The sequence below is a fragment of the Stegodyphus dumicola genome, chromosome 2 (assembly GCF_044657685.1).
Source record: "Stegodyphus dumicola isolate Sdum_Otavi_A_Nest chromosome 2, ASM4465768v1".
NCBI lineage: Eukaryota > Metazoa > Arthropoda > Arachnida > Araneae > Eresidae > Stegodyphus > Stegodyphus dumicola.
The window spans coordinates 229,619,479-229,634,831 of record NC_140769.1 but is presented as its reverse complement, the minus strand read 5'-3'; the positions used below and the strand labels follow the sequence as shown (position 1 = coordinate 229,634,831).

Genomic DNA, 15,353 nt, shown 5'->3' with positions numbered 1-15,353 from the left:
TAAACGTTAGTAAAACTTAAGATCCTTACAGTCTAACTATTGGTATGTAAGAAATTATGTCGTTACGTAGCAAGAAGGTAATTTGTAAAATTGATAAAATTGAAATGTTCCACAATATGAATTTAAATTAAAAAAATATTTTATTTGTATAAATAAAAAAAATTAATAAAAATAATAAAAATAATAATAATAAATTTATAAAAATCTTTGAAAATATTGAAGCTCTACAAGTATTATAGACTCCGACGTTGCTTATCGTTTTAATAATTGGTAGAATTCGCTCACTATATCATGGTAATTTTAAATATAAACAATTTATTATACTTATTATCAGTAACGCCTATGCTTAAATGTTATAAATGTAAATTAAAAGTAAAGAATTTGATATTAATTTACAATAATAAACAATTTATTATTGTTATTAAGAGAAAATAAAAGAAAGTACACGTAGTGTAAATGCGAGAATACATTGTGACGTCATTAGCTTAGTCCCACCCATTTATGGACGTCACACAGCTCCTCCTACTGAACTTTGTTGATGCAGCCTATTCTGCGCTTTTACCCTATCTTTCAAAACAATATCCATAATGCACAAAGAATAAAAGAAAATATAAAATATTTTTTCACTCACTCTTAAAAATGCAGCCGTAATCCTGTCGTGGACGCCAGATATCCCGTTTTACCTTCGTTACCTTAGAATACAACAAATGTTTATATTTCTCTTCACATGCTATCATTAATAAAGCTTTCTCTTCAATTAGCTTTAATTTATTAATTTTATCAGAACGATTTAATTTGATTTCTTCCTCATCAAAAGTATTACATGCTCGAGTAAACAACCTTCTAAGTTGCTATCTATCTTTCAAAACAATATCCATAATGCACAAAGAATAAAAGAAAATATAAAATATTTTTTCACTCACTCTTAAAAATGCAGCCGTAGTCCTGTCGTGGACGCCAGATATCCCGTTTTACCTTCGATATCAGAAGAATTATGATGGAAAATGAGTATACAATCAATTATCCAATGAAAAACATCTCGTCACGACACAAACAGTTTAATATTACAATTATATTTACATTTAAGTGTTAGTTTTAGCTTTGACACCTCAAAGCAATACTCAGAACATAAATGGCCTAAAATATTACTCATCAGTTTTTAAATACTCATGAAAAACATCTCAAAAAGTCATTATTCTCATTACTTAAAACGAAAGTAAACAATAGAACAAACTCGAAAACCCAGATGTAAAAACTCAACTGTTGCCAATCGCGATTTACTAAATTACATAAAAATAAAGATAATAATCAGGTAGAGGTTCAACTTCACATCATGTATAATGTAAAATTAAATGCCTCAAGAAACGAAGTTTTGCAGGAAAAATAAGATTACAGATGCAGATTAAGATTACAGATGCAGACATTCAACATTGAGGTAAATAGCAGCTAGCCAATGTTGGGAGGAATCACCAAAAGTCGTCACACTTGGTGATTATTTGACGATATTTTGGTCCGATCCTCATATAATTGTAATTGTCCTAAATGCCTGTGCAACTGTAACTGTGTGTGTATATGTAACCGTATATGCCTTCCAATAATTTCGAGAAATGGAAAATACTGGAAATTTCACGGCGGCTGCGGGAAAACTATTTAAGATGGGGAGAGTATCATTTTCAAGATATAGAAAATTGGTGTGGAACTTGGAGAGTCAAGACTAATGCAGATAAATCACAGCTGCGTATAATAAGAAGGTCTAGAAAATCGAAGCTGATTCACAGAACTTTAACTGTCTTCAACGAAACTGTTCCACTAGTTCCACTCTTACGTGGAATGATCATATCGATAATCTGAGAAGTAAAAAATTAGGGATTCTAATCGTTTTCAGCCAATTTTTGACCGGTTTTGAAATGCTCAGCCTAAAAGTCAGAAAACATATTTACGCACTTGCATCTGGTCAATCCTTTGCTGTGCTTCACCTGCTTGGAACACAGCCATTGAACGCAAATTGCATCAATTACAAATCGTGCAAAACAAATTTTTGAGGATAATTATAGATGCACCCTATTTTCTCAGAAACTCATTGCTCCATAAAGATCGTAAAATTTAAGCTATTAAAACATATCTGCACAACATGAATGGCAAATTGTTTAATAACGCTACTACCTGCGATTTTGTTAACACTACGCACAAGTTTTAATTATTAGATTTTACAGGAAGATAGATATATTAGGTCACTCGTGGCTCATTTACTTGCTGACTGCGACAGTAATTTTTTTACTTAAATTCCTTCACAAGATTTGTGTTTATACATATAACGAATAAAGTTTGAATTTTATCTTGTATTTTCTATTGCAACGACTTTATATCTACTGTATTGTATTTGTTTTGTCGTTAAAAATGTCAGTACCTAGCTATCTCGCTAGTCCAGTCAGATTCTGTGAAGGTTGCAGACGATCTGCAACGCTTCTAATTGCTGTTCTCTTTTCCGTGGTCTTCTGATCGCCCCCTGCAAACCTGCCACCAGTTTCTCTTTCAGTGAGATCCTTACAGAAACTCTTCAGAATCATGGGCCATTACGGCTAACACTCAAGAAGTCGGCAAAATCGAACCTACGTGCGGTTGCTCGCTCACAATACGCATCATTCAAGTTTAAATTCAGTTCTTAGATTTTAGTTTAGAGTACTGAGAGATCTCGATGCGAACTTCGTTGTTTACGCGCTTTGTATTGTGTGTTTAACTTTCTTAGTAGTTTGAAATGGTTAACTACCGATTGTGCTTTGTCATACTGAGAAGAGCTATATGAGTACTTTTGTGAAAAGTTCCAGAACTGCCAAGTGTTTCTTCGGGAAAAATAAATTTTATCAAGTTGTTATCGGTTCTGCGTACGTTCAGTCCCCTGTGAATTCGTACGCAGGCAATAGTATTTTAATTTGAAATTCCTTTTATGTTTCTTTCTCTGAGGGAAATGTTAGAAGGTAAAATACTCAAAATGTCTCAGCTTTGGATACGATTAAATCTTGATATGAATATATCAATTGCAGATAATAAGTAAACGAGCGTTACAGACCTATTTGTCTTCCTCCTGTCGAACGAATTATATGCTAAACTAGCAAATCCTTCAACTATTAGAAAGTTCTAAGCGAATTCGCAAGCCTTCTTACTATATTTCTTCCCAACTCTCCCACTCTCAGATACTGATCCTAGATTCATAAATGTGACATTTCAATCATTAACGCTCGAAAAGAATTTGAGATATTTTGAATTCGGGTGCCTCGGCAGTTTGTGTTTGATCTCAGGACCGACGCTAAGCATTTTGCCGTCCGTTACAAACTTTGTGTCATCCAAATTCTGCAGCCCGACATTTCCCTAAATTGGAAAAAATTTGCTGCGCCTAATTTCTACCTCGCTGGTATAGTGGTCAGAGGACAGTTTAGTGGTTAAAGGAGCTGACTGTGATACCAAAGGGGCCGAGTTCGAATCCCGGAGAAGGCATGTTTGCAATTGTCCGTTCCTTTATAGGAGGGGTAAGCGTTCGCACTTATTCCACCAGCTCTGGCTCCGGCCATTATTGATCTGGAATCAGAGGATATGGGAGTATCGTGAATTTAGGAATTTTCCTGAATTGGGAAGTAATAATGGTGCATCGCAGGGGTACTCTGATTAGGAGATCCAACCTGCATCGGAAAGTAACTTGTCGGAGACATCAGGACGTCAGCAAAAGATGATGCTAAAAACATATTAAGATGCATAAATTTGAGAACATGTTATAATCGTATAACAGTGCATTTCAAATTTTCCGTAGCATAAAAAAAGCAAGCTCTCGAGCTGGTACAACAAACATAGAACATTACGGGAAATTTAACTGATAAAAGGTTACTTATGAAAGTACAGGGGCACATTAATAATCCACATTCCAGAAGACAACTGAAAAGCAAAACATGCCAAACAAAGGAAAGTACATAAAAAGTGCTAAATCGAAAATTATACTAAAATACCCAAAATAAATATCATGCACAATAAGACACGAACACAAACAACTAGAATTAATTTGCGTACCCGAAATCATTTGCACTAAAAATTTCCTCGAAGACAAAGAACAATACGAAAATCTTACCAATGGTTTTCGGAGGGTCTCTTGAGCTCTGACAATCTACAAGCTATTGTGCGAATGATATTTAGAGTTGAAATATCAGAAATTCTGTTTATCTCTTTTACTATTTTAAACATTTTATTTTTGTTTGCACGACATAATGTTGAGCATTATTCACTTCTAAACACCGTGTAATTTCTCTGTGACCATCAGCGTTAAATGAGAAAATTTTAAGCAATTCATCTCTGATTCTGGCTGTAAAAACAACATTTACATCATCTTTAAGTTTCTTAATAAATTCGCAAAATTAAATTATCGGTGGTATCACCATAATCGGTTTAATTCTGGGTGCCTTTGGAATATGCACAGCAACAGTTCTACATCATGATTTACAACATTCTCACCCGTAATATTTTCGGAATTATTTATATTATCATTATATAAAACCGTAAATTTATTTCCAGTGTTAAATATCACTGTTTTTTTTTTGGGGGGGGGGAGGCACTCTTCCAAGATTCTCCGTAGGAAGACAATGCTGTTGATGATCAATGTCTTATTCGAAACACTTTCTTTGATAGGGCGGTGGACCGCGGTTAATATTATCCAAATTTTTAGACAAGCCTTTCTTAACAGCATTTGTTTTATAAAAGTTAACATCATTAGATTTTTGAGCATTTATAGCTACATCCAAATTTTACTAGAACCAGCAACATTTTGAATTTTACCCCTATTATCAACATCAGAATTTTTTCTACAATATGTAACATTGGATATTTCAGCACTATTAACAACATGATTTTTTTTTAGAACTAACTGCACTAGAACTTTTAACACATAAATCTACAATAGAGTTATTATATGCGTTAAAAACTTTTCACTTACTTTACAATACTTTAATCTTGTCTTGCGTAGCCAGTAACTTGCAGATGCAATATCACTCGATGCTGGGAAATTAACAAAGGTTCTGATGACCATAGGGTAACATTATCTCCTGCAAGTGATGGTTAAAAACAGATGAATCATTAATCATAACTGCAGAATTCTGATGATAAAAATAATAAACACAATCGAAAAAAGTGATTTAGTATATAAAATTACAGTCACAAAATGTTTTTGATCCTAAGCAAAATTTCTAGAATAAATTAGAAATTTTAGCTCAAAACTCTAAATTTCACAAAATAAAGAATTCGTTTTCTTAAGTTGTTAAGATTTATATTGATTAATTTCTACATAACATAAATTTATCTAAATATTTTCACTCGTTATTTAAAAAAACTATAGGATACATTTTTAATTGATTTTCGCCTACTTAATTCCTAAAAAGAAATATTTTGATTACTTTTTATTATTATACCAGATCAAAATTTTCGTATCACAGTGCATAAGAATCTTAATCCGATATGATATTTCTATATACACGCACATAATGTTTCCCATGTTTAAGCTTTCAGAGCAAAAAATGTTGAAAAATAGTAAGAATCTAGAAATAATAAGTGCGAAGATTAGCTTTTATTTAACACACGCGTATATCATGATGTAATGTGTAAGGCATTCATTATGTTTTGAGCAAAAATACTAGTGTAAATGATTAACGCATATATGAAATCAGATTTTTAAGTAATTTCCCTGCTTTTTTGTCCTTAATGCACATTAATACCACTTTAAGTATTGATTTATCTAAACAACAGAATCACTTCTGCAAACAACGATTTTTTTAAAAATCCTTTTCACTATATATTTTTTCCGTCTACCTAGCTGCTATTCGTTGCATGAAGTTTGTTTCCGTTGGATTAATAAAATGTCACCCGCATTTTTGAAGGAGCCAAATGTTGTCACTAAGCCTGCTCTCCGAACATTACCACATCCGCCCCACAAAATATTCGAAGATAAACTAAAACCTCGTCTGCTTGGGTAACAGTTAATAAAAAGGAACTAAATAAACTACAAATAGTTCAAAATAAATGCATCAGACTGATTACACAAGCGCATTTCTACATATCTAATGGCACGTTACATAAAGATCTCAAGGCAGAACGTACGGAAGAGTTCATTCATAGAAAATGAACGAAAGCATTTTCCTCAAAACCAAGAATTGCCCACATCTAAATTCCTTCAAAGATTTTGATTACGTCATTCTTCGGGAAGACTCCAATATCAGACTTTATGCGGCTCACCTCAGCCGTGACTCAAATTTCCAGACATAGCAAACTTTTCATATTTTGTACAGCTATCTCTGTTTGTATATAGTGTTGTGTATATTTTGTATTATATTTTCTTTATGTTTAATCTCTATTTTACTTAATATTGTATTTCGTATTTAATAAAACTTTGTCCCATATAGTATATTATAATTTTATTTATTTTACGCTCATGATATTTATATTTATCTGATGATTTCTCTCATTCCGTCAAGCCTCTCCTGGTGTCTTATCATAGTCTGGTTCTAGTACCTTGTGGTATACGGTCTTCCTGGATTGATTTTGCAACCTGCAGTCTGCAATGTGCACCAAGCACCTATTCTTTGATGCTTTTGATGACCTGCTTGGATGTAAATTGTATTTTTACTGATCTTCAGTCAATAGCTACGATCCTGAACAGATTATACTAATCCTAGTCATTTGTGACTAGGGCTGGAGCTAAAGCTAGAGCAAATGGTGCAGGCTCACAGAGTGGCAGAACTTGGGAGGTTCACAAGTTTTATAATTTAAGGATGCATCGTGTGATACAATTTAGGAGTCGCAGAAATTGCACCGTCTAATGACCGGTCCTGTTAACGGCGGAAGAGAACCTTGAGTTTATTCGCTGGAAGCTAACACACTTATCGGAACCTGTAGCTCTTGATATTACTGAAGCAGGGATAAAATAAGATATTCTTGACCATGATCTTATTTGCCAGCTATTTAAAACCTCATTTTAATCATCAAAAGGCCTACTAGTGGCCGATGGGATTCACTTTAAAAAGGCCGGTAATTCGCCCGAGTTCTGTTCTTCGCAGTTAAACAGGCTGGCTTCATGTAGTTTTCATGTTTTCTTTTTCTTTCTTTTTTTCTGCATAACGTAAATACTATATTAAACATACTGTGTTTTGCTATAATCAGGTACTCCTAAGTCCTTTGATAACGAAAAATATATCATGAACACGGATGCTTTTCTTTCGGCCTCTTTACACGATACTTCATTACATTGTTTTCAAAAGTTTTTTTTTCCTCTTCCTTTTTTTTAATGACAGAAGAACCTATTAAATGCAAACCTGCAGTTTCTTTTCGCAAAAGACAGTTACAAAATGGACGTCTATTCCCCTTCTAATGCAGAAATCCACCCATTCAATACTTCAGTAATCTACTCAATTAATCAGAGAAAAAGGCAACTGTACATTTGTACATGGCAGAAGAAAAGCGCATTTATTTGAATAGATAAAATTCAGTTTTAAGTTGATGTTATTTTATGGAAAAGCTCTATGCATTTCCAACGCACCTTAGCTCCTCTTTTTTTTTTTTTTTTTTTTTTCCCAAAGCAGAAGAATTACGACTATTTTTCTTTCCTGAAATACGTCCTTTAAATATATAAAATCAGTGTCAAAATAAAAACAAAAATATTTAAGCACTCTCATTTTGCTCTTATACTAGCTACAAAATTATTTAGGTTTTCTATAAGTTTACAACATCCTAATGACGAAATTTTTTTGTTCTGCCCTTAAACATCCATTTTCAGATTTAGGAGACTTTCTTGGGAACCATATAATGTTCTCTAGTTTTAATTGGCATTTACTTAACAAAGTTTCCAAATTAAATATTAAAGAACTCTAATCTTATGTTACAAAAAAGAAGTAAAAAAAACCTGCCAGCATTTGTCGTTGTCGCTTCAGATTTTTGAATAATTTTAATATTTCCTCCCTAATCATTCTTGATCTTCATTACTTTCTGAAGAATGCTTGAGTAAATGGGAGTGCCAGCCTGGAGAGTGCATGCATGTACTTTGCGTGTCTAAAGTATTATCACATATTTCTCTGTTCAGAATAGCTTTTCCCTGATTTACCATTGCATAAAAGACGCGCGAATTTTTTCTCCTTTTCACAAACTATAGCAGACTGTTTGTCTTTCATCTAGTGAGATAACAGCATCAAAATTTCATCTTTGTGGCTACTACGGAGCACTTGTTTTCAACTCTAGAGTACGGGATGGCTGTCTGCTCTGCCTGTAAAAAAGCGCAAAAGTTGCATAAAGAGAATTTCTTCTGAAATATTTCATACGTGATAGCAGCTTTAAAGATTAATTATTCTCTTTTTAACATAATTATATGTACATGTAGATTTCACAATTATATGTAACATCAGATCGCGCCAAAAAAGCAACGTGTGTAGTAGAATATGTTCATTATTGCATCCTAAGTTAACACGTGTTTGCTAAAAAAATCAAATAATGCTAACACAAGTTATCAAGAATTGCTTATCATTTAAAAATGATTGCTGTATTGCTTTAATGCTGGCGCAATGCTGTGGAAATGCCATATATTTTGAGTTTTAGTCGCTTAGTACCGAACCTAGAAAAAAATAGATCCACGATCCGACTTTAGACGGCTATAATTCGCCGCCTTTGACTTACATCGATAGATGGCGCCACTACCGTACCAACATAGAAATCAACCTAATCAGCAATCTTACATTCTTTACATTTAGTTCCGCTTAAAATTATGCGAACACAGTGGCGTAACTAGGGTGGGGCAAGGGGGGACATCTGTCCCCAGGCGCAGATTCGAGAGGGCGCCAAATTGTAATTAAGAAATTTTAGAATGAAATGTTTTCCATTTTTGGTGCACAGAAGGGGGCACAAATTCTTCAGTTGTCCCTGGGCGCTGTAAACCCTAGCTACGCCTATGTACGAACATTGCCTTCTGTCAGAGAATTAGGTTTCTCAAAGCCTTTCATACCCCCTCACTAGCTATTAAATTTTTATTAATTATTTTAATTCGAATAATTTTAATGATTAATTAATTTCATTTGGTTTCCTTTTTATTTCTCGCGGTGCTTTTAAAGACCACACATCACAATTCAAATTCATTTGTTTTTCAGTTTTGCTTAGTATTTAGACAAGAGACGTTTCTTTCACCACTGTAATTCATTTAATACTTCGTCTGCACAGAAATCGCATTTCCGACAAAATGCCTGAATATTTTTTTACCCTTGGAAAAGAAGGATCTGCATCAGGTTCCCTTAAATTGCACAGAACTTTTCTATGAAATCAACATAAGTTTAAATTTTAGCTACTGTGTCTCTTGAAAGTATGTAGCAATCTAATTCTGAGATTTTTAATCGAATCAAACATATTAATGAAGAAAGAGTGAAATAAAAATAAATTCTCGAAGAGTTTCACAATATATTCCATGAAATCCTCAACGAAATTCTGTACCATACATAAATTCTAATTATTGTTATTATTTAATTTTCTGAATGAAATTTTATACCAAAATTATAAGATCTCTAGTGTGCAAAACATCTCCATAAAAACATCAGTTCACTATTTGTCCTGAAGAAATAATTTTTTTTCATGCAGAATCCCATTGATATGAAATTAAAAAACATCAATGCTGTCTTGATGTTTTCTGATCAATTTCGAAGACAGAAAGGCTTTTCTTAAAATATCGAGGGATATTGATTTCATTCTTCTTGCTCTCTTTTCCAGAGTTCGAGTTCATCAATCGTGATGGATTAGCGCTTAGAAGGAGCAGGGGCGTAGCTAGAGGGGGGCAAGGGGGGCACCTGTCCCCGGGCGCAGAATCCAAGGAGCGCCAAACTGATGTTATGACATTTTAGAATTAAATGTTTTCCATCCTTGGCAAGCAGTAGGGGGCGTGAAAACTTCAGTTGTCCCTGGGCGCTGAAAACTCTAGCTACGACTCTGAGAAGGAGCCCTTTTCAAGAGATTAAAGGTGTAATAGACCACAGATGAAAAATCAGATGATTTCACAGGAATACGTTGAAAGCGTGTATATACAATACTTATATCAATCTTCTTTTTTCAAGAATGCAACAGCATTTTTTAAAGTTTGACTTGTTGCTTTGTCTTGATGAAGTTTTACTCTTTTGAAAATTATTGGGATAAAGGAAAAAAATTTCTTCTGTAAATATCAGACGTAAAATTTTCTGTTGATGGTACGTTGAGTTGATTTTAACACTTTTATACTCTCTTCTTGTTCTTAATTTCCCATTGTAAGAGATTCCTGTGACAATTATAAACCCCTTACCTAAACTTTCTTTGCCTCTGATGGAACTAGGTTTGTATATTTTTTTCCCTTTGTTTTCTATAATAAATAGACATTTTTTTGGTTACGATCATTTAGACAAATCCATGTTTCATCAAGGGTTCACAATATTGTTGCGTTCTACGGGTTCGTGAATTTGGAGTAATTGGTAATAACACCTGATGAAGAATCAAAACACAATTAATTAGCCAGTAAGCAGTATTACACAGGGCAGTTCTAAAGACATGTTTATATTTGTCTAAAAACTCCGACAAATACAATGAAACAAACAGAAACACAGCGTCCAGGCTCTAACGATGAAGACAGCTTCACGGTGCAAAACATTAAAGTACAGCTCCCGATTCGGTCGATCGTTCTCAAGCTAATCTCTGAAGTCAAGACACTACTTTCTCTCCGTACAGGCAGAGTATATATAGCTTTAATCTACTTTCGAGAATATTCCCGAGAAAACCGCTAAAAATGTGCTCTAGAATGTTCTTGCTTCCGTCTATAATATATCGCCCAATTCGTCGCCAATTATAGGCCAAACGGGCGATTCTGCGCCGAACCTAGCAACTTCGCGCTAAATCTGTACAATCTGAAAGTATATATCTGGCTTTTCCAGCCGCTTTCTGGTAATCCCAAGCACGCCGTTGACTCACGCTGCTCAGCCGACAGACATCTTTCTCCACTCCCTGAAGACTCCCTTCCCCCCAAAAAAAATCTGAAAGTTTTCAGGTTTTATATTATGTGCAAAGGGAATTTTTCTAACGTTTTGTGAGTTACCTTTATTTATTAAATATCATGTTCTTTGCACTTAAAACATGAATATAGTGAATCAACGCCAAATGCCCTTGCTAAAAAGTCTTGATTTGACTAAACAGCAGAAGAGAGGAAAACGTGGCCGGAACACCACAAGAACTTCATCGTTAGTTTTACAGGTATACTTGTACAGCACAAACAGAACAGTTCCGCCTCACTTTTGATGGAGAATACCATGGTGAACCAATCCGAGAGTCTCCCATCCCTCTTCCCATATCACCAAACTGAGAGACTTTTCGGGTCGACAGTACTTTTAACGCCTTCATACCGGGCAGACACTATGCACTTGCAAATAACCAAGCTTTCTCTGGAATCTGAATCCGAGCATATGGCTGCCAGTAAAACATAGACTCGAAATGATAAAGCAGTTTGTAATGACGTAAAGAAATCGAATTTAGATGTATTTGAAGAACGAAACTATTTAGCACAAATTTAGAAAAGAAGATTTCATTATTATTTTTGGTTACCAAGCTGCGACAATCCGTTTTATGACAGTTATTTGAATATATAAGGTATATAAGGTATATTGAGTATATAAGGTATTTGAATATATAAGGTATTTTATTCCTCCTTTACACAAGCACAATGCGTATTTGGAAAGTCCGGAGTTCGAATTACCCCAAGGGCATTGCGAATTTCTTCATTTTCGTGACATCGAAATATTCTAATGAACAATATAACAAAACACATGAGACAAAGTTCTCTCTACGAATATAACAAAACACATGACAAGCCTAAGGGAAGGAATGCCTTCGCGAAGGACTTTCTAAGGAAAGTGACTTGTGGAAAACCAACCATGCAGCGAATCCGTCCCCGGATAGAGCTATTAGTCTGCAGTCTTAACCACTCGGTCCCTGGTGGTGTTGGGGTATTTTGGATGAAGTACTTTAAAGTCTTTGAAAATTCAGTGGATACTTCTGGTAACCTTTAAGCTTGCATGATATTTGAAGTTAGTTGTTCATACGGTGAACCATTATTCTAATGAACATGTTCCAAAAGAGTAGCAATCTTTATTATTATTATGATGATGGGGACGAACATATGGGTATACTCCGAGAGAAAGAATGCCATCGCAAAGAACTTTTTGAAGAAAACTGGCTTTTATCTTCATTACAGATGAAGCAAATCAAGAAAACACCCATGCAGCCAGACCATTCGCCGGTATCTAAAGCCGAATTAATCTAAGAGCGTTTAGTGATTTTATCGTTCGATCGATGGTGGGCCGCAGAGCTCACTTGGTAATAATAAAGGAGTTAAAGAAGTTACAAAACTATATTTATTTGAAAGTATATATCTCCATTTATGCCACATAGATACTCATGATATGACGTTTTTTATACCGGAAGACAAGTTCTTACAATTCTCGTCATATACTTCGTTTGTATCTCTCGTCATATACTATTACCCTTTGCAGGAGAAGCAAAAGCTTTCCACCAAAATGCTGATCATCTCCCATAACAATATTAGGCCCGAATCTGCTGCAAAAATACAATAACTGCTGCAATAGGGTTTGAAAGAATATCACCTCATCCCCAAGGCTTATCAGCGTTTCACAAAATTAATGAAGCTTATGGTCAAAAGCACTTTACTGACAATAAAAAATCTGAAGCGAACACCATGTGACTTCCTTGTACGCCTATTAAATTATAGACAATTTTTTCCTGCATGTTATTTAAACTTATTTCCTCGAATTTCATTAGGGATATATTTCTTATTCAATCAATTCAGTAATCGTTTCGCGGCAAGGCAAAAATACATAAAAACTCAAAATATCTTCATTAAAAATTGAAGAATACAGAAAAATATAAAACACTAAATACAGTTAAAGCAGTTAAAAAAAAATTACAATTAAAATTACAGTTCCTAAGCAAAAACAAGGAATCCGGCCAGCGGGCAAGAAGGTAGATCTTTCGGTGCAGAACACTGAAAATTTATTTTTGGTCTCACTTGGCGAACAGACGCTGAAGTTGGTGCAGAAACTGACTTAATTCACTATTCTACTCACAGTTTCAAATCTAAACAAATGGCGGCTTCGTTAAGGTTAGTACCACTCAAACAACTTTTAAATTGTTGATAATTCTACAACTATTGCATGCAGGGGCGTAGCTAGAGTTTCCAGAGCCCGGGGACAACTGAAGAATTTGCGTCCCTTTCTGTGTGCCAAGAATGGAAAACATTTCATTAAAAAATTTCGTAGCATCAATTTTGGCGCCCCATTGATGCTGCGCCCGGGGACAGATTACCCCCTTGCCCCACCCTAGCTACGCCACTGATTGCATTCAGATTAACTAAAGGAACCGTAACATAAGAAAAACATAATTCAGTCCCTTGCAAAGCAAAAAATGTGCAATTTACGAGCATATAAGAATAAAGAAACTGAGCTCACCGAGCGGAGTAAGAGAGCAGGTATATAGTATGTATATTTATATACTTTTCGTGCGGCCGATTGCAACCAAAAAGGGGGGTGCACAACTACACGTTATAGAAGTCCTATATACAAAATTTCAACGTTATGAGGCTGTTCGTTTTTGAGAATACGTACGTACGACACGAAAAAAAAATCTCTTCTGAATCCATTTTATATCAGTTTTATAATTCGTTTGGGGAAAAAGAGTGCTTTATTCTATCCTTACGTACAGATGCCACTGAAAACGTAATTCAGTTGCATTCGACAGCGGTCAAAATGGATATTTTATTTGAAATGGGGTACCCGGAATTTTTCGTGATTACAATACTTCCTTTACTTCGTACAAGGAAGCAAAAAATAGATAATAAAAATCTAAAAGCTTTCAGCTTTTATATTACCGAAGGCGCTTTTTTATCTTTTTTCATTACAGACACATACATGTTTCGAGAGCTTTTGGGCTAGTTTACCTTTGGGATAAAAATATTTAAAAATACATACGTACGTACACGTAAGTGCATACCACCATCACTAAAAAAATCTGTTTGAATCAATTTTAAATTCATTTTATAATGCTTTTTGGAAGAAAGAGTCCTTTATTTTGTCCTTAAGTACAGATGTCACACAAAAACATCGTTAAATTGCAAATGGATTTTTCGTGGAAATATGATACCCGACATTTTTCGCGATTACAGTACTTCCTTTATTTGGCACAAAGAAGTAAAAACTGGTAAAATTGACCAATGGATTATCTTTAATAGGAAAGTGGTATTCAAAAATTTTGTCTTAATGCGATAATATTTTATTAACTACGTGCTACGAGAGTTTAAATGAAACAATTGCTCAAGGTGCTTCAAATTAAAAGGTTTCGTTTGATTAACTGTTTTCCGTTCATTTTTAGTACCTAATGGATATCATTTTTTTTTTCTGGACGAAGTGATAATATGAAGTAAAGTCACTAGTAAATAATGACCAGTGCCATTGGTCATCACTTACGTTGGAGCGGCCGTACATATGATATATTTAATTTAAAATGAAATAAAAAACAGCATAATGCAGTTATTCATAGACTTTATAAATTTTGTTCCACATAAATAAGAATAAAAAATATGTGCCATAATGTGCTCATTATCACGTAAAGTCATAACAGCAAAATGCTCGCCAAGATTCGAAATCCAGATCTTTGGACTGCTACCGAGGCCAATTAATTACACCACTAAGGCACGCAGTAAAAGGAAGGAGAAAATGCCTTACATATGTATATACTCAAAGTGGTGCCACTTTATATGGTCATTTAAAGTCTTTTGTGTAAAACTGTGCTACTAAAATAATGTGATATACCGTTAGTTGTAAGTGTACTATAATTTCAGAAACCTTGGTGTAATGGAAAAGACTGATGAACTAACTGACAGTTTAACAGTGACAGCTTGTAAAACTTTCGTTCAGTCAAAAATATTTTCTACGTTCCATATTGAATTTATTCCGAATTTAATCTTTCGAAAAGAATGTTTCTGAAGAAAGAAACTGTTAAAAAACAAGTCAAAATTTCTCAAATTTAATAAGCCACATTTTCTTGTTCCTCGGTCAAAAACGATGCGATTAAAGGCAAAAAGTGAATTACAGCTTAGCTGCTTAGTTATAGTACCACTCATTAAAGCCATCATAGACCCTGTACATCTTTAGGGCAATGTGATCCAGTTAAGCGCATTTTTTATGTATGAGCGTGACTTATTGTCTCGTCTGGTGCTGGAAGGTAAAACTATTCAATTGGGATAATATTCCAGAAAGAAACGTTTAAAC

General features: G+C 34.4%; 1 protein-coding gene across 2 annotated transcripts in view; it reads right to left on the bottom strand.

Moving 5' to 3' along the window:
• sicily (NADH dehydrogenase (ubiquinone) complex I, assembly factor 6 homolog sicily) overlaps positions 1–15,353 on the bottom strand; it is a 217,872-nt gene that overhangs the window by 63,084 nt on the left and 139,435 nt on the right. For both annotated transcript variants that reach the window (XM_085811871.1, XM_085811870.1), the window contains exon 2: positions 4,973–5,081. The gene's annotated coding sequence lies outside the window, so the exon portion shown is untranslated. The remainder of the gene's footprint in view (positions 1–4,972; positions 5,082–15,353) is intronic.